Source organism: Chondrus crispus, genomic scaffold, assembly GCF_000350225.1.
Source record: "Chondrus crispus Stackhouse genomic scaffold, scaffold_65, whole genome shotgun sequence".
Taxonomy (NCBI): domain Eukaryota; phylum Rhodophyta; class Florideophyceae; order Gigartinales; family Gigartinaceae; genus Chondrus; species Chondrus crispus.
In genome coordinates this window covers 308,872-327,930 of record NW_005178601.1, presented here as the reverse complement: position 1 = coordinate 327,930, position 19,059 = coordinate 308,872, and positions in this window count along the sequence as shown.

Sequence of the window (19,059 nt, the reverse complement as noted above, 5' to 3'; positions counted from 1 at the left end):
GATGTGGGCTGCGGGGGCTCCTCTCGACTTGCGAGCTTCTTCAACAATAAGAGTATCTTTCGCGAAAGAGGATACAGGCGGGGGTGGCGGGGGATGGTTGTGTATTCCTTGAAAGTAGGCAAAACAAATTGTGTTTTGTTCTCGAGGCAGTCCTCGCAATATATCACCTCTTTTGTAGACCGCGGTATCGCACGACACCTGACCGACCGGTTGCATGAGGATTAATTTTACAGGGCAAGCCCCAGTCTCGATAAGAGATGTTCCGTGATCCGGACATTGAGCAGTTCTCTTTCCCTTGCTGAGGAAGAACATACAGTCCTCTTTGCTGCAGTCTGCGACTCTCCCGCTATGTAACATCTCTTGCAATTCAACCAGAGCCTCATCTGTCAACGCATGTAGAGATTGAGATGAGTGCTTCCGCGACGCCCAACCTTCGATGCTAGACCGTTTATCCCCATCTCCCTTTCGAAAACCAGAACAACCAAGGAAATATTCTCCAGTGGATCTGTTTTTCCTTAATTTAGGGACTCCTCGACATTTTTTCACTACCCCTGGAGCTCCTTGTGATGCAGTTGGAGTCCTGATGTATTGACAATACCCACCCGCACTGTTGACTTTTTTTGTACCGACAAAAACAAAGTCCTTGCCAAACGCTTAGCGGTATGCTTCGCAGAAGCGCTACCATCCTTCCTCTCCCTCTGTTCGGAAAGAAGCTGCTCAAACGTTTCACTATTTCCATGGCTTCTCCCGCTAAATGAAGATGGTACCAGCGCACAATGCTTCACTCCGAGGCACTTGTATCTCCGCTTCTGCATGATTTCGCTGCTTTCCAGAAATGGAACGCGCCCATCCCAATTTCCGTTAGCCTTGAAGCGATAAACCAATTGATTTAAAACCTGACTGCTTGTCTGACCGCGGATTACATGCAGAACGCCATCTTCACTTGTTTCAAGCATGGAAATAACGAGAGAATTATGAGATTGCAGGCTCTCTGCCATCATTCTTGAACAAACATGGTACATGACAGACGCAGACTCTCTCATAATCCCAATAACAGAAGTCTTTGGGAGCCACTTGGTCTCCTTCACGTCCATGACCGAAGTAATTTGTGACTTATCATGACATGACGATGTCAGTATAGGAGTTCCAACATCAGAAGGGAAAGAGGAGACTCTCTGGTCTTCACTTTGGGACGTCTGTGGATGAGTTAGATCAATGACTTCCTCTAGCTCATCCACTGTTGCGTAATTGGTACTGCTCATCCTGTTCGATCTGCAAAATGCGACTTTACAAATCAGTGAGACTATACTTTTCTGAAGATAGGGATTGACGTACAAAGCTTCTCTGACTCTACACAGTTTTGGTAAACAAACACCACACTAAAATGGTCTCAATGAAAAGGCTACACTCGACGAAGAACCACAAAAAAGTAACGTTACAAGCGAGTACAGGAATTGTATATTCTACAGTCAAGAGTTAAGAGTAAGCAAGAGTTATAGCTCGGGCTCGAAAAGGTTAACGGCTTCAAAATGGTCTAGATCAAAGAAAGGCCCACTCTACCCCTCTGCGTGGGTACGGGGTGCGTGGGGGTATGCCATACCGTTCTCTTTGGGGCATTCAACCCAGCAACAACGGTTCATTAATGATCAAAGGTACAGGTATATAAGTTACAAACCACATCACCCACGGGGTCCCGACCCACGGCAGCTATCCTGGCTTATTTTTGGTCCAAAAGCAAACGCAAATAACACTGTGCGTGGATTATACAAATGAAGGACAGATGATGTACTCTCATTATGAGTTTACCAAAAAAGCAAAGCAGGGGACTCGAAACTAAAAATGAGAATGGCCTCGAATCATGCGCCGGGCCCTTTCAGGGGCGGGGCAGGTACTGTACTGTGCGCATGTACAGTATCGCCATTTTGAGTTTCGAGTACCAAAAAAAGGGGCTCGAAACTCATTTTGAGTTTCGAGTACCAAAAAAAAGGGGTTCGAAACTCATAATGAGTTTCGAGTACCAAAAAAAAGGGACTCGAAACTCATAATGAGTTTCGAACCCCCGAAAAAAGGTACTCAAAACTCAAAATGAGAATTTTCTCGAAGTATGCACAGGGGGGCCAGGGGGCGCTTCAGGGACGGGGCAGGTACTGTACTGTGCTCATGTACAGTATTGCCATTTTGAGTTTCGAGTACCAAAAAAAGGGACTCGAAACTCAAAATGAGCTTGAAACCCCCAAAACAAGTGATTCGAAACTCAGAATGAGTTTTGGAGTTTCGAACCCCACGAAGGGACGCGAAACTCAAAATGAGAATTGACCTCGCAGCATGCGCAGGTGTGCTCCAAGGGCGCAGCAGGATTTGCAATTTTCGCGTGTGCTGTAGGTTAATATTGCGTTTCGCAGCCTCAAAATGGCGCGTGCGATTCTCATGTTGGGATGCCCTTAGTGTTTGCTTGGGAGTGTGCTGTGGCCTGTAGAACAGTACACTAAATATGCTTTGGGAACCCATGTTTTTTTGCTTTGAAACGCAAGATATGTTTCAATAAGTCAGATGTATGTTTAGTTAGAAAGAAGGTTCGGTCTCTACAGCTAGCGTCAATACCTCTTCCCGTCTGCGACTCTTCATTTGTGGTTCAAGGTACAAGAAATCTTTGACGTCAGAATCATCAGATTGAGGGAAATGCCAGTGACTTGTCAGGTACTTTTTCCAAAGGGGACTCCCAACAGCAATTTTCTGAAGCTTTCCTAAAACGATTAGCACTTCTCTTGCGCGTGAAATTGCCACACACGCGGAGTGCTTGTCGTTTAGAAAAGTCAATTGTGTAGGCTTGTTTCCGGCACCACTGTGCTCAACGTATGTTCTCACTAATGAAAGGAAAACAACATCAAACTCTTTTCCTTGGGCCGATGCGAATGTCAATACCGACGCATTGCGAAGGTTTGATTTTTCCAGAGCCTGTGTCAGAAAGTTTTTCTGAGAAATATACGGAGTGAGAATTCCAATCGACATCTTACTTGATGGGGATGCCGACTGCCATTCTTTCAGCATTTCAATGATGACATGACACTCGTATTCATTCCTATAACCGCCTCTTGGATCATGTACCTCATTGTTTGTGGCATTCAAGGCATGGCATTGCTTCGTGTTCACGAAGTTCACTACCCGCAACGGAAAGCGGTCGGAAGAAATAGTCTCCATACAATTCTCAGTTGCCCAATACCTTTGCGGTAACCGTGGTCCATTCAATATTTTCCCAGCGTAGAAGTTGTCGCTGACATACCGTCCGATAGATGGCGCACTTCTCATCTGCTTCTGAAACTGGAACATGACACGTGGTGTCTGCTCCCACATAGCTACATGCTGTGCGCTCGTTTCTGGAGGAAACGAGGGTTTCATTGTCATCACAGACATCGCCTTGGAAAAGAAGTGAGGAGTACTAGCTCTGTGTCTCGTCCAGATATGAAACGTCTTATCGTCGTATGGCGGAAGCTGAGCTTGATCGCCAACCAAGACCACAGAGGTACCAAGCACCGGTTCGCCAACGTTTTCGAGAACCCGGCAGAGTACCGCAGTTGTTTCCGTTTCACACGCGTAAGCAGCCTCATCAATAACAATGAGATCAAAACCATGAATGTTTTGATTCCAGTCAAACGACATTGCTGACCCAAGAGTGCTAAAGGTTGCTTTTCTCTCGTTGATGATAGCGTCCGGTCCCAATTTTTCGGATTGAGATAGTTTGTGTATCTGGAACTGCTGAGCTGCCTCTTCTGTACTCATGGAACCCAGACGCAAGGGCGAGTACTCAGAATCAATGTCATTGCCGCCTGCCGTGAAGTACTTCATCAGAAGATCATCGATCGCGGCGTTTGTAACTGTCAAAACCAAGGCCCTTCCAGTTAGGAGATCAGAAACACTAGAATACCGATTCCTCTCATCTCCAGAACCAGGAATTAACAAAGAACCGAGAGATTTTCGAGTTGTGGCCCAGACAAGAATCGTGACGACGTGAGACTTGCCAGTACCGGGCGGGCCTTGGCAGAAAAACATCGATGATGAAAAGTTCACGTCTCCCTTTCTCCCTGGACCAGTCGAGTTGCCAATATCGCACCACCACCTTTGTGCGCTCTGGGAAAGAAGATGGTATGCTGTGACATGAGAACACCACGACACAAGAAACTGGAGCTGACTGTCGTTGACTGTGGTTTTCATAGCCCGGAGGACTTTAAAAATCGACTCACGGGCAAACCGGAGAACTGTTTTGGCAACAGCACAAGGGTCGACTGACAAAACGGGTCGATGTTGAACGCTGGTTTGATGTAATGCTTTCCGTATGGTTAAGCAATGCTTATTTGCATTTTCCTGCACCAAGCGCCATTGAACAATCGAAACCATGTCCCAGAATCTCTGCGTATACGAGCAAACGAGAGAAGACGGGTCCGACAATCCAAGAATCTTGAAGCGATCCAATTTGAAAAACCCCTTCCATATTGCAATGAACGATTTCGAGTATTGACGGATGCTTTCGGTTCCAAGTTTTTGGATGAAAAGCCTGTTTTCCATGTCCCTATTCTTCGAGAAAGAGAGTAAATTATGGAAAACCCCGAATCGCAAACCACCTTCTTCGTTGTTTAGGATGGCAACTCGAACCATTCGAGTTTCTGCGTTTTGCTGAACATGCGTGGGGTTTTCCAACAGTATCCCGAAACGCGTTTCGGTTGCACCCTTGTCAAGATGCGAAAGAGCCACGAAGTCTAGTTCCATGAAGTCAAAAGCACGTCCTCTGGAATCTTTAGGGACTCGCTTTCCACTAGGGCTCCATACCAATTTGTACGACACCTCCACTTCTATCAGGTTCGAAGTTGAAAGCTTGCCATCCCTTCCGTCAGTTGGAAAGCATATCTCCCCGATTGCAAGTGAAGAAGAAGTTTTCCAGGTTGGGTACGAGTACGATTGTGGGCTTTTACGGATGTCCAGCACGTTCCCAGCCCAGCGGACTGCTCTCCCAGAATTGTTCGTAACTGTCTGGCCGATGGAACTGTACTGAAACGGAAACGTTGCATCCTTTCTTCTTTTCGGAATATTCACCACCTCAATACACGCGACATTAGGAATAGACGCAATTCTCATACTTCCAAGAACAATTGCATCTCGCAAACGTTCGAGTCTGAAAACGTCTGATTTCGACATGTTTGAGGTCATCCAACCGTGCTGTTTCCACTGCAAGAAGGAATTAAAGGCTCCCGAGAAAACTAGGTGGTTCCTTCTTGAACACGCCGTTTTGCACCTTCTTGCTTCTGGGTGGCGGAAATGCAGCACACTGAACAGGAGTTCAAAGACGCATGGTACATATATCACATCATTTGGTGAAAACGTTTCATGGTGCCTCACCATAGTGTGAGCAGAGTCACTAATCGTCACCGACAGTTCCGGACTGAACGATTTCGATGATGCCAGGCCTTCATTCAATTTCTCCGGAACTTGAGTTCTTCTGTCTTCATTCGTCTTCTGCCGAACTTGAGTTCGGAAGTCTTCTTTAAGATCAATTTCGACTCTCTTCAATGCTTCATCTTTGCTTGGCGTTTCCAGAACAATGGCCTCTTCCTGTTCGGGCTCATGATCAAGATCCTTTAAAGAGGCCAATTTAATCTCCTCAGGGGGCGCTAATCCGTGAGATGCAGCAAAGCATTGATTGGAGAAAGAAAAAAGCTTCTCTACGCCTTTCAGAGTGGCACTACCAACTGCACAACCAAGAACAGACTGCATTCGGTCTTCGATAGCAGAAAGGGTTTCGGCAAATACCGCATGCGGTATTTCTCGAAGAAGGAAGGGTGAGGGCACGACGGTGTTTTTTGGCGTTTGCACAGCCCTTGCGGTATCTTTCTTGTATCCTTGAGCCACACGCGAGGCCGAAGCGTTCATGATTCTCACGCCGAGTTCCAATGAAGATCTCATTCGCATGAATGTGGCCTTCCCGAATGTTTCTTCTGATACAAATTCGGAGTTTTGAACAAAACGGCCTGAATTACGATGCGGTGCATGCTCTAATTCGACGAAGCCGATGTTTTCGAACTGGATGGCCAGTGCTTTGTCTTTTTCGGAAGCAGACATAGACGAATCGGAGACGACAAGGTCCACGCATTGCAAAGTGTATTCCACAATGGAGACGACGTGGACGCTTATCTCTTGCATGATGACTCGACTTCGTGAGCTGAACTTCTTCGAAATATGCTTGGAAGACTTCCTACTTCCTTGAAAAATGTAGAAGAGCTGACGAACATATTTTTGAAGCGGCGATGCTTTCGAAGAATCTCCCTCCTCGCCGATAGTGATCTTCGAACAAGAACCGGCGTTGAAGAGAAGGTCACATGCTCTACACCAAACTTCCGACTGTGGATAGGTTCGCATGGCAATGAATATGTGCTCCGATGCATCTCCTCCCGGCAGAGCATAACAGCAATCCACGGCTTGCAGTATTGCCCCCATGCTTAACGACAATACAGTTCTACGGAGCCCTGGGCGAATCTTGGGGCCTTTTTTGACCTTATCGGCATAAAGAACCTTGAACTTAGTTTTCAACAATACTTTTTCAGATTCTTCGCGCATCGGAATTTTCTCCCTGTCTTTCCCGCATGCGTTCCAAAGGCAACTATCAATCCAATGGTTGCATAGCTGAAGAAGGTCCGCGGGAGACTTTGATTCTATAACGGAGTCGAGCTCGATGCGATAGTAGTTCTCATCGAGCTCGTCTGTTATGGAATCTAACGAGCATTTCCGTGTGCGCTTCCCAGCAGTCGGACTCCGCTGTGGCGTTGAGACACCCTTGCGTATGAGGAAGGAGTCGTATTTCAACGCCACTTCGTGCTGAAGGTTGTGTAGCATGTCCAGCAGCAGTTCTCTCCTCTCCTCCTTGTTTGATTGCAAGGGAATGTTGTGCAGATGTTGCCTGAAGTATAGTGCGACAAATGGTCCACAAGTCACATGGCCGGACGGCTGATCCTTCTTTTTTGTGATGCGAGATATCGAAATGTGCGCTTCGATATTCGACTCGGAAGAATTGAGTCCAATTGAAAGAAGACAATCTTGAACCAGCCTTGACACAGCTTTCTTCACAACGCCTATTTTATGTGTTGTGTAGAGAGCGAGGCTGTCATAATGACAAGCTTTGATAGCCAGAGGCGAGCATTCACAGGCCTCCCTCTCGACGCATGACAAAAATTGAGAAAGACCCTCGATGACGACTAGGGAGAAGTGCTCTCGAAAGTGAAGTGGCACGTAGACAACGACATCCTTTTTGAGAACTGCTTCTGCCGTCTTCCGACTCATAGAGTAGCCTAGGGGCATGGAAGGTCCACCTTGGCCGCACATGTATGCACTTGAGCGATGGATGATATCGAATAAATAATGCTTGGCCGGATCGTACTTGCTGAGCCCCACCGAAGACATGAACCACAAAAGAGCATCCGAAGAGATGAAAGCATGGGGTTGCTTCAATATCTCTTCGCAGTCAGTTTTTGTTAGAAACTGACTGTGTCCATTGAGAGTTTTGAACGAGAGGACAGAACTGCTACTCGAATTATCTCTTTGGGGGGCCTCGAATCGCCGCTGACGGGAGTGATGGGCTTGTCGTTCCCGTCTATCACCTCAACCGAAGAGCCCGAAGAAATCAAGTCTATCTCTTCTTCGGAGGTTTTTATGGCGGTATTCTTCGTATTTGTCTTCTTTCCTTGGGTCTTCTTTCCTTGGGTCTTCTGTCCTTGGGTCTTCTGTCCTTGGGTCTTCTGTCCTTGGGTCTTCTGTCCTTGGGTCTTCTGTCCTTGGGTCTTCTTTCCTTGGGTCTTTTTTCCTTGAGTCTTCTTTCCTTGAGTCTTCTTTTTTATCACACCCATTTTTATCACACCCATGTAGTCCTTGCTCGCCTTGTCAATATTGATTCGAATTGACTTCAAAGGACTGCTTCTTCACTTGATGTGTTCCCATCGGTTTCCGTTCCTTCTCCGATTTCTTCTGCAAAGTCCAATCTCCTGGGCATTTTTGTGTGTTGAGGTGGCCTCACCGCGGACATCATCACAATGCTTTTATTCGGGTGAGGAGATTTGGATATTGGTGGCTTAGGTGACCTCGGCGACCTACGGATCCTTTTCTTCCCCTCCGCATCGGCTGTCGGAGGAGAAGAGCTGCGCTTCTTCAATTTTCGGGGGGACATGTCGGAAATTGCGAACAGCAGCCGCAGTCTGCGACAATCCTAGCTGAAGATCGAAGATGCCAATTACGCTATGGAAGAAATTTGACGGAGAGGGAGAGAACCGAGAAAGTGTGGATGTATTAGGAAACAAGGTAGAGGACGCTTGATCGCAGAGATGTAAAGGAATCCCAAGTCGAAACAATGGAATTGCCAAAGGTCGCAAGCTCGAAGGATTTCTAAAATTGAGTTCAAACTGAGACGGTATCAGCACCAGAATCCAATATCCAAGCTGCTCTCCACTCGGGACGTCGCTCTGCAATAGGTCTTACGCGCTACAGAAAGGTCGTGAAGGGTGCAAAATTCCGGTAAATTCGGAATTATATTCAGGCTCTGGCGCGAAGATCTGCACAGAACGCTCATTTTCCGATCCAACCCTTGAAAAAAGTGAGTGAAAATCATTCGAAACTCATTTTGAGTTTCGGGTCCCTTTTTTCAGGGGTTCGAAACTCATTATGAGTTTCGAGCCCCTTTTTTTGGTACTCAAAACTCATTATGAGTTTCGAGTCCTTTTTTTTGGTACTCGAAACTCAAAATGAGTTTCGAGCCCCTTTTTTTGGTACTCGAAACTCAAAATGGCGATACTGTACATGCGCACAGTACAGTACCTGCCCCTCGCCTGAAGCGCCCCATGCACATACTTCGAGACAATTCTCATTTTGAGTTTCGAGTCCCTTTTTTCAGGGGGTCCAAACACATTATGAGTTTCGAACCCCTTTTTTTGGTACTCGAAACTCAAAATGAGTTTCGAACCCCGTTTTTGGTACTCCAAACTCAAAATGAAGATACTGTATGCGTCAACAATTGCAGGCTATTCAGACATAGATAGTTGACAACGACGGCGTAGCAGATAGAAAGAAGAAGATGGTACGAGTGAGTCAGCATTAATTTCTGGGGTCCTTTATCACTTTTTTCTCTGCCTAATTTTAGTTATGCTTTATTAAATAGACGCTTCTTCACTTCAATGCCTGCACTGCTCTTCCGCTATGTCCTGCTACCTCCATCGCTGCAGGCGCCGCATTCGCAAGTATTCGGATTATCTGTCACCCTCGCAATTGCATGCCTGCGCGTTCGTTTATGTAACCCTCCGTTTGCTCCTAATTGGGCGCCCAGCTGAGGGAAACGTTTTTACCAGCAAATCCCGACTGTTCGCCCGAACAGTGCTTTGGCTAAATTTACTTGATTACACTTGTTGCTGTCCACGTCGATCAGGAACACCACAATGACCATCCCATTATTGCAACTGACCCGGATGACGAACATGATTCTCTATTCCAACCTTCCTCCCTTCCTCCCAAAGACGACTTTCAGCATCCCACCAACAACACAAAACAAGGAACAAGAAAACAAGTAACCTCCTGACATCTGCAGCATAGCATTAAGGGTATCGATTTGCTCAGGGGTGAAGGCAGTTGGCGGAAGGATTTTATTGAACTGTTAAGCAAGAATCACCATCGCTTGCATCGCTTTTGGTCTGGAAATCGTCGTCGTCATCATCAGCACTGGCATTCCATTCGCTGTCTTCATCATCATCAGCATTGGCATTTCTTTCGCCGCGGCTTCTATCCACATCATTTCCGTCCTCATCATTGTGCTCTCCCGCCAATGGCCCAATTCTGGCAGCGGTCCTTTCTATCCTATTCTCACCTTCTGTCCCCTTTTCGCACAGCTCCTTCTCGATTATTTCCAAAACATCGTCCCCTTCGAACCTCAGCGAATCCCCGAAGGCAAATGCTACTGAATCAGGGAGAGATACGTCTTCTGGAATGAAATAGAGGTGGTAGCGAGTGGTGAGCTTATCTGATAGGCGACTTTCATAACCTGCGCCAGCATGCGTTGCATAACCATGACCGACAAATACGGAGAAGGGGGGAACGGTGAGTTTGCGTAGTGTCAAACCTCTTGACAGGTGTCCCAGCTCAACCACGGACTTGAATACAAACTTATGAGAGTACTCACAGAACCAGATAGAGAAGGGGTCATTACCGTTCACCATGAGGAAGTACCCCGAGCACTTATCTTGCTCATTCCGACTTCGCACCTGAAAATCGTTGTGCGGTACTTGGCGAGGGCAATTCTTGCCAGTTAAAAGCAGGCGTCCGCCTGTCACCGGCGTGCGCATCTTTCCAAACACTCCATCTGTGAGCCCAATCAGTACAGCCAACTGCCCCAACCATGCATCAAGCATAGCTCGACGAACAGAGGACACATTTTCTGGGTTTTCTTCGGTTTCTTCCATGAGCAACATCCTGGTGCTGGAATAACGGGCCTTGCCTTCGTTCCGGGATTTCTTATCACCTTCTGACTCCCCCAAGTTGACTATCGGGTTCCAAAGAGTGCGATTCTTCTCCTTTTTCAGCTCATTCTCTCCTGGAAACGTTGAAAGATAGTGGTCGAATAGCTCCTGAATACCAGTGTCCGTGTTCACAATGCTAAGAGGGGGTTGCCGGGCCTGTATCACTTCTTTGGCCAGCGAGTGTGGTTCTGCAAAACCTTCCAGTATGCAGAACCCACGCTCCTGCAGTAGCATTCCTTTCCTCATAAAGTATGCCCTACCTTCGCCTTTCTCAAAGGACGACGTTACCGTATTCCAATCTAGCTCACTTTCTGAGTCACCCAAAACGGGGTTTGCCTGCCTCACTGATTCGAGGTGCTGCTTTTGAGCAGCCATGAGCCAGGCCACTCGATGCATATATGTCAAATCTTCAACGTCCACGAAATTGTGAGCTCTATGACCTAAGGGAATATGCAAAGCTTCTAGCAATGGAGTGTGGTGCAATTCGCCTCCGTCCGCTTGCACTTTATTGGCAATAGAGACGACTTCGGAGGGAGTCCTCAACAGGGCATCTTTCCACCAAGGGTCAACCTCACCACGGTAAACGGGTGCATCTCTGTAACCGACAGGGAGCAGAGGAGGCAAGAAGTCATCGAACGGCACTTCAGATTTGCGTAGGAGGGGCTCACGAGACCCGTCCGTATCAACGATTTCGATCGGAGGTCGGACAGGTTGGACAGAAAGCGGTGTGTTCGTGGCAGTCTGCTTGGCCCAAGTGGCCTTCTTCTTCGCCTTCTTCTTCGCCTTTGGACGGGATTCAGTCGTGGTGAAGACTTTAATAGGAGGTGAAGGGGGAGGTGAAGCTTTCCGCTTACGACCACTGCGACGAGATGGGGCTGGTTCGGGAGATGATGTGATGGGCGTCCTCGAGCCTGTTTTCGCGGGTGACAGCACGGGTGTCTTCGCACCACCAGAGCCATTTGACTTGACGACGACGGAAGATGGCACTGCCGCTGTAGAAGTCGATGCACCTGCCGCTGGCGCTGCTTTGGGCTTATTCCCGGCTTGTTTCGGCTCGAAATGGGAGGTAATCCTTGAACCAAAACGTGAGGATCTCTGCGAGTTCTTATCTTCATCAACCTTCTTGCTGGAAAACAATCTCATACTGTTCACGAAAAGATCACCAATGGAACTTGTCTTGTTTTTTGGTTGCTTCACTTGTACTTCTAGGAACTCCGAAAAGGACAGTCGTCCTGGAATGCCATATAGGTTGAACTTACGGCGAAAAATCTGGTAAAGTTCCATAGCCGTTCCAAAGAAGGGAGTTGCGTCAAATGCCCCTGAAGATGCAGGGTTGCGGACATATGCATGTATGCTATCCAGGAAGAGCATAACACCGCACTCATCGACCTCGTAAAACTTGCTGTGGTCAAGATGCACAGCCCCAATCTTCGGTCGCTCATCGGGTTTGAAGGACAACAGCCTATCAAATGCACGGGGATATTTCGCGAAAATCTTGGCAATCCTTGCGTAGCGGCGATACGTGGGCTTCTTCATGTTCGGAATAATCTCCGATGTGCACATCTCTGCGGCAACATTCGACGGCCTTACTTCATCGACGGTGAGGCCAGTTTCTAATGCGAAAGACTTCAGATAGGACAGGACACCGTGAATATGTTCTTCCAAGCTCTCGAAAAGACGCACTGTCGATGCTACCTGATTCCGATGGGAGCCAAGGTGAAGCATCTCGGTGCTGTTCATGTCCTTCCCATCACGGCGAAGAATAAGCACCATACGGAGCGGTTCATGTAGCCATTTCAGCCCGGGTTCCTCACCTCGAGTATGCAATATATTCTTCATACTCTGTCGACGATGAAGACCATCGACAACAACCGCACGTATATCACCCCTCAAATACCTTGAGACGACCTCACTACCGTGCCCATCATCGGCCAACCGATTTTCCATGACGAGGCCACCAAGGTCCACATCACCCACATTCGGGTTCTCAACACGACGAATAGTTATTGTCATCAACCCGCTTCCGTAGTCGTAGCCGTAGGTTATGAAGCCCTCCTCAAGCCGTTTGACATACTTGGTTGCAGTATCCCGAAGTGTACAAGGTGGCTGGAGAACTTGGGACAGCATAACGCTCACTTCCACTCTCACGTAGGCAGACATGTCGTAGCAGCGGATATTGACATCTTTTCCATGCTCAGCGAGCTCGATCGTATCACCCAGATCCTCATCTTCTGGTGCGGCAGGAACCATTTTGTCAACGTCAATCACTGGCGCAGGCATAGCAGGGGTAACTTCAATGGCTTCGTCACCTTCTGGCGCACCCGGATATGGCTGCGGCACAGGCGTCGCAGCGGTATCGAATTGCATTTTTCCTGCTTCTTCGGGTTTCGGTCTTTGGTCAGCTGGTCTCGGTGCCGGCGGTAATTCACACGAACTTTTCAGACCGGAAGGATTGTTCTCTTCTTCGGCCTGAGCTTCTACTGGAATCATCATCCTCGTATCCCAGGCGTAGAGGCCAGCAGTGTGCAAATCACGTAATTTTTCAGGTGGTCCCTCACCTCCTTTGAATTTGTAGGGATAGGGATGATTACTTGCATTCGTCGTGAGCGATGCACCCGTTACGACCACGAGGTCTTGTTTCGCGGTTTGGGGAAGTTTATGCAAGTGTAGTCTGCGTTGCACAATTTCACTCTCGTCCCCAGCTGTAGACAGTTTCGCAGTCCCCACTTCCATAACTGCATCTCTCACAACTGCGAACAGCTTGACATGGACGCCCTTCTTGATGCCACGAGCTTCTAAACCCTTGCCATAGTCACGTCCGAGGACTTTGCGGACAAGGGCTTCGTTAAGGGCACTCCCTGTTGCACCACTGCTTCCGGTACGGGCACCGCTACGCCCACGGCGTCGAGATCTTCGACCACGCGTAGTTGCATTTGGCATGGTTTTCACAAGGGTGTACTTAACGCGGAAGACTGGCTTTCCTTGCGAGGGATATGTAGATAAGCGGGGAAGACAAATGTGATAGAGACGCAAAGAGATGGATGAATGGGGGGTTCCGAATGAAAGCTGTCCGTCGCGCCACGCCGTTAAGAAGAGATGAGATGCGACTGGCTAAGGGCCTGGCTTTTTTACCCGATTTTACGGATTTTTACGGATTTTTACCACCTGGGATGGTGGTACTTTGCAGGCTTCGTCCCACTTTGAAAAAGTGTTCGGGCGAACAGTCGGGATTTGCTGGTCATGGTTCGCGAACCATGACCAGCAAATTATAAACGCCTATAATTTTAACAAAAAAGTAACAGTCCATATTTTGCTGGTCATGGTTCGCGAACCATGACCAGCCCAGTATAAACATCTGTAATTTTAACAAAAAATAACAGTCCAGATTTGCTAGTCATGGTTCGCGAACCATGACCAGCAAATCCCGACTGTTCGCCCGAACACTTTTCCGAAGCATACCCTTTTTTCACTACGCCGTCTCTAACAGCCCATCCAGTCCTTACTTTTCCAGACTTCACTTCGGAAAATAATCACCATTGAATTATGACTTCCGCTCCTGTCAGCTTCACCCAGTTGTGTCTCACTCACTTGTTTCACATTCTGAGAAACGAGAAATTCAGAACAAATTTCAACCTTCGCGAATCCAAGACGTCTGATGTACTACGCTGGATACACAAGCAAGATGATGACAGCGCGGTCAAAGCACTAAAGGCGTTACTGCTGAACAAAAATAGGAAGCGAAGAGATCCCGGAAATTTTCGATCTTCATTCAACGACGGACCACCTATTCTCAGAGAGCTCGGTACAGAACAGGTGAAGCAAATCTTCAAATCTGCAGTTTCCTTTGTCATGTACGGGGAAAAAGACTCTCGAATCTTCGAACTTTTCGAGATGCTCTTCGCGTCGGGTAAGATCAGCCCCTCGTTAGTGGTTGGGAGCAAGTATATTCCAGCCAAGGGCAACAGATATGCTGTGCCAAGTTCGTCTAAGTCTTACTTCGCTACAAAGCCTCCTGATACATTCGAGGTTATTATCTACATTCACGCCTTGAAAGTTGCTGTGGACTACTTTCAGAGAGAACGGAAACGCCGGAACAAGATTTCGAGTCCGTTTCGGATAAGCTATACCTGCGGAAATCGTCTGGGCTTCGCCGTTCAACTCATTGTAAAGGCGTGGACATCCTTGGCGAAGAAGATAGGCCTCGAGAGCTGCGAGTCAATGATTTCCCCGTACATTCTCTTCAAGGAATCAAGTGGAACCTTTATGGTTCTCGGTGAGAGCGACAGCGGCTTTGCGCCTACGTCACAGAGCCATACATTCCGGGGACACCGAAACGCCGCGATGGATTTGAAGCTTGCGGATCCTACTGCTTGGAAGAGGACCAAGGAGCAAGATTACGCGTTTAGGGAACTCGCTGCTATGCTATTTCACCACTTGAAAGAGGTTTCTATGCATGAGTACACAGGAAGGTCAGATTTATGATAAATTTAATAAAAGCAATGATGTTGCTATTTTTGGGGCCAAAAAATGCTGGATTTTTGCCAGCAATGAACGGTGGCCCGTGGGTCATTGGTTCGCGGGCAGCCATATTTTGCCAGCCTTTTTGGCCGTTCCCATTCAGCACGGGGATGAGGGGCGTTTCTGGTTCCGGCCAGTGACTGGACCAGAACTTTTGCTGGAGTACCATAGTTGTAACGGAAATGTTTTTTTGATACCTCGATGTAGCAAAGTGATGTGCTATTCTGCTGCCTACTAAACCAGCGCTTGCCCGTGATGTCCTTAACCTTCACGTGCTCGTACCAGAATAAGCTCATGCCTAACCCGCGCTAGTACCAGAGGCGTTCATCGACCTTTTCACGTTTTCTCAACTGATTGAGTCCTCTCGCCATCATTTTTCCTTTGCTTCCCGACTTTGCGCATCTTGTGTTCCTACTGAGGCTCAATGACCCCGCGAAAAAGGTCTGGGAAGAAGGCAGGGCGTGCTCATTCGCGTTCTGCGGCCATGAAACCCGCTGCTTCAGGCAATCAGCGAGGCCGCTTGTCTCAGCAGAAGGGACCCCTGACATCTCGGAAGTCTAACAGCCAAGCGCCTGGGGCTCAGGTCCCCGCGGAACGCCGGTCATCTCCTCGTGTTGCGGCCGAAGCTACTCCCGCAGCGGCTGGGCAGGAATCCCGGCGGGTTTCAAGCAATACAGTCAGGACACCCCAAGGCAGTCCGCCATCTCACACGTGCTCGCTTCCCGTTCGAAGTCAGGGAAGTGGTCCGTCTGATGCAGCACCTCCGCGTGCGGGCAAGCGCAAGCGCGCCATCGGTTCGTCTCCGGGTGAAGACTTTTCCCTTTTGTTCGGGGATGGAGATCATGGCGAGGAAGATGAACACACAGAACGCAAACGGGCGAACCGTCAGTTGCTCGAGCTCCATGGACGCGAGCCAGAGGAGTTCGTCGACGAGAGTGTGCAGGCTAGTGCAGCAGAGATGGACGGGGTCGCCGAAACTCAAGATGTGGAAGACGTCGTCGTTCCCACGCGTCGTGAGTGCATGGCAGGTTCCTTGCCGAGTCAGCCCCGGGGCCCCCATTTGGCTCGAGCACTTGGGGAAGACTCTAACCACGGAGTACTTCGAGTCATGCAGGAACTGCATGCTCGTTTGGAGAAGCAGCTCGCCATTGAAAAAAAGGAAATTCTGGGTGCAATCAAGGCTGTATCTTCTCGTGTCTCGACCTTAGAGCGGACGTTATCACGCTGCCAGGACGCCGTCAACATTGTTCTTCTGAATTCCGCCCTGCCGAAGACAGGAAAAGCAGCCGAGAAGGCCTCTTTAAACGACCTCCTTAGGCCTATGGAGGACATCTTCGCAGGGAAATTCATGTGCATTATCTTCACAAGAGCGTTGATAAATTGCACCATGAGAGTTCTTCCTCAGAGAAAGGAAGCGAGTGAATCCTTAGAGGGTGTGAGTCGTGACACACAATTTTCCAAGCTTCAATTGGACGTCAATAGTTCCGAAGTGTTGGGGTTCGGACTTTTACTTGTCGAGGTCCTTTTGTGGAAAAGGGACCCAAGCGAGGAGAAAACCGAGGAGCTGCTGGGTACGAAGCAAGCTCGTCAGTATCTGGTCCTGCGAAAGGCTTGGGGAAAGAGCTTGATTGCAAATGCAATGAACAATCCGAGTATTGGGACGAAGTCACTCGAAATGGTACATCCGAACATCCGCGGGAAGCTGAAGACCGCTGAGAAACCTTTTTGGCTGAGGCCGGGCTACATAACAATGATCACAGTCGAGTCTTTCTTCAACGAAGAATTTGCTTCAACGGCCATCAAGAAGGCCCGGCGTGTGGCTCGGCGTCGAAGCGATAAGATGGGCGAAGATGAGCCAATTGGATTCATCAAGGACGAAGACATTAGGGTTGAGATCGTTCGCCGCGTTTTCAAGATAGGTAATCAGTTTCTGAACAAGTCCAGGGAGCTTGGGCGGAAATCCTTCTTTCAAAACTTCTCATATGTTTTCCAAAGTCAAGTGGGAGTCTCATTCCAGTATGAGAATCCACCCCGCCCGCACATGAACCTCCAAGATATCCCAGACGGAACCTGTCGTACTGCTATGAAGTCGGTCGCTGAGGTGAACCCCCTGAATTTGATAGCATGGAAGAAGCTGATTTCTGAAAGCGATCCCTTCATATTTATCACTACGTATGACGTTGAGACGAAAGACAAGGATGGAAGGAAGGAGACTCGAAAAATTGTTATCCGACTCAATGCCATGCACGTCGCCTTGAAGTTCTTGGTGGCTTTTACCAGGTGTGGCAGTGATGAAGACCTCTATTCAATATCCAAGGAATCCTTTCGTGTGATTTACATGACTGCTGTCCTGTTTCGGGAGATCATGCTGATGAAGGTGATCGAGGCGAGGGGTGCATTTTCTCGAAACGAGCAGATATTGCATGAAGTGGATGGCCAGGATCACCACAATGGATCATGGCGGTCGCGACTGAGATCGCTCTACTCAGATCTTTTGACTGAAGGACAGGGAGAAAAGCGGGGTGAGCTTCCACAGCAACTGTCCAGTATTTTGAAGGAGAAGCTAGTGATGTCCGTAGATATGTACAACTCCGTGCACGATCCCCCGGTCCGTTCAGGTTCACATCACGAGGATAATGATGATCTGAGCGTGGTGGATGGTGAGGATGAAATCCAGGCGGATCAAGTCGAAGACGATGAGGATGTGGTCATGGTCCACGACTTCGATTTATAAGGGGTCGTATTTGATGTGAGAGTGAAACTTCTTAGTTCACCACAGTGAAAAATGCGTAAAGCGGGAGACTGCTGTAGCATGAATGAATTGAGTTTACTTAAAGAGGCCCAGAACTTTGGCAACAGTGATGAATTGCTTCACATGGGCAGACCCTTTGATAGAGATGAATGGGACATGCACTTCAAGTACTCCTAGTACGTCGCTGCGATTTACATCAGCAAATATAGACTGACAAGGATTGGATTGAAGATTCCATCGCAGGTAGAACGACTCCTTCCGGTCCGATGGTCCGCTGACCACTTTTTCAGCACTCATTACCTTGGAAATGCGTTCTTGGAAGTTAAGCTCTGATAGTCTTATGTCTTCCAGTGGATAGGAGTAGGTCTGCTCTATGGAATCCCAAGTGCAATCCCGACGAAATACAACGTGCCGTTGTTCATCCTCGTCATCCCTTATAACAGCAAGAGAATCTCCAATTGTCATATAGCACGGGTCAGAAAGAGATTCGGTGTTGGGACCGGCCATACAGCCTATCACTCTGGCAGATACATAATTGTCGGTACCTTTTTCCAGCCTTTTTGCGATGATCACGTCTCTGACAACTTGCGGTGATGCTGGTCCGAGTGCTTCTGACAAGTCTAGGAAGCTCCTAAAGTATATACTCGTCTCCTTCACAACTGATTTCCGGCACATATAATCTTCCGGAAGAATAGAAACCTTTGTTCGTAGCTGAGCTTTGACTCTTTCGGATATAGAATCAAACTGGAGCAATGTGCAGTCTGCTCGCGCCTTAAATGAGTCTTGTACAAACCACTTCGTTCCACGGGTTATTTCAACTGGGGTAGGACGTGTCGGTGTCTTGAGTAACCAATGCTCTAGACGCAACGAAATAAACTTAAGAGGAATATTGGAGCCTGCATCAGAAATGAGGAGCGGATTCTGAGTCCATAGTGCAGTCGTAATCGAGGATTGCTGTCCTTTCACCACTTCCTCAAGATACTGAAGGCGTCTGGAAAGAGCATTTAGCTCACGAGTATCTTTGATTGTATTCTGGTCAAGTGAGACAGTCGTCGTGTGGTTAACCTTCTTGCATTTTTCTACCATGGCACTACCTGGAGCATAGTCCATATCATCTGCATCCATCGATGCGCTTGCCACGTCTGAGCTTGCGCTGTTATCCAATCGCACGGATGTATCTTTGAGTCTCCAGCTAAACTTTTGTCCATCTTGTACAAACTCGTTTCCCTCCTTGAAAGTAACCTTGCTTTTACA